The sequence below is a fragment of the Schistocerca americana genome, chromosome 2, assembly GCF_021461395.2.
Source record: "Schistocerca americana isolate TAMUIC-IGC-003095 chromosome 2, iqSchAmer2.1, whole genome shotgun sequence".
Classification (NCBI taxonomy): domain Eukaryota; kingdom Metazoa; phylum Arthropoda; class Insecta; order Orthoptera; family Acrididae; genus Schistocerca; species Schistocerca americana.
In genome coordinates, this window is record NC_060120.1 from 857,396,885 (window position 1) to 857,398,100 (window position 1,216).

At 50.6% G+C, this 1,216-nt stretch overlaps 1 non-coding gene across 1 annotated transcript; it reads right to left on the reverse strand.

The window, feature by feature from the left end:
- Nucleotides 1-773: 773 nt before the first annotated feature.
- Trnas-cga lies at nt 774-848 on the reverse strand. The gene has a single exon. It is a non-coding gene; the product is annotated as a tRNA-Ser (tRNA).
- Between the last annotated feature and the right edge of the window lie 368 nt (nt 849-1,216).

Sequence of the window (1,216 nt, forward strand, 5' to 3'; positions counted from 1 at the left end):
CTGTTGTTATCTTCCTCGTAAAGCTGACACGCAAGGTCCTTCTTTAAGTGAAAGAACAAATGATAGCCACAAGGCGTTTGCTCACCGGCTATGAGGCGGGCAATGAAGTTGCTCACAACCGTGCGGTGTAATGAGCGCTGGAGTGCAGTGAGTCACAAGTGATGGCTGTTGTCGTGTAGCAAAACGCACTACTGACTATGTCGATCCTCTTGCTTTGAACTGCACGGCGCAGGTTCTTCCCACAAAAGCCGTCTGCGCTAACTGTGGTACCCTGAGGGAGAAAGTTGTCAAGGAGAGCACCCTTTTCGTCCAAAAAGAGAATAGTAATTAGAATAGAATAGCATAGGAAAAAGACTTAGGCAGCGGCTCCAAAAAGTTCGTTCGGAGATCCAGAATGAGATTTTCACTCTGCAGCGGAGTGTGCGCTGATATGAAACTTCCTGGCAGATTAAAACTGTGTGCCCGACCGAGACTTGAACTAGGGACCTTTGCCTTTCGCGGGGAAGTGTTCTACCAACTGAGCTACCGAAGCGCGACTCACGCCCGGTACTCACAGCTTTACGTCTGCCAGTACCTCGTCTCCTACCTTCCAAACTTTACAGAAGCTCTCCTGCGAACCTTGCAGAACTAGCACTGCTGAAAGAAAGGATATTGCGGAGACATGGCTTAGCCACAGCCTGGGGGATGGTTCCTAGGGGATGGTTCCAGAATGAGATTTTCACTCTGCAGCGGAGTGTGCGCTGATATGAAACTTCCTGGCAGACTAAAACTGTGTGCCCGACCGAGACTCGAACTCGGGACCTTTGCCTTTCGAGGGCAAGTGCTCTACCAACTGAGCTACCGAAGCACGACTCACGCCCGGTAGTCACAGCTTTACGCCTGCAAGGTTCGCAGGAGAGCTTCTGTAAAGTTTGGAAGGTAGGAGACGAGGTACTGGCAGACGTAAAGCTGTGAGTACCGGGCGTGAGTCGTGCTTCGGTAGCTCAGTTGGTAGCACTTGCCCGCGAAAGGCAAAGGTCCCGAGTTCGAGTCTCGGTCGGGCACAGAGTTTTAATCTGCCAGGAAGTTTCGTTCGGAGATGCTTCCCTACCTTCACTCAATCACTAGAATTAGAAATCAGATTATGTCACGCAGAGGCGAATGGCTCAACGTGTACTATCGAGACCCACGGTTTTGGAATGACAGTTGTGGTGGGATCTTACACATTCTATTCTGT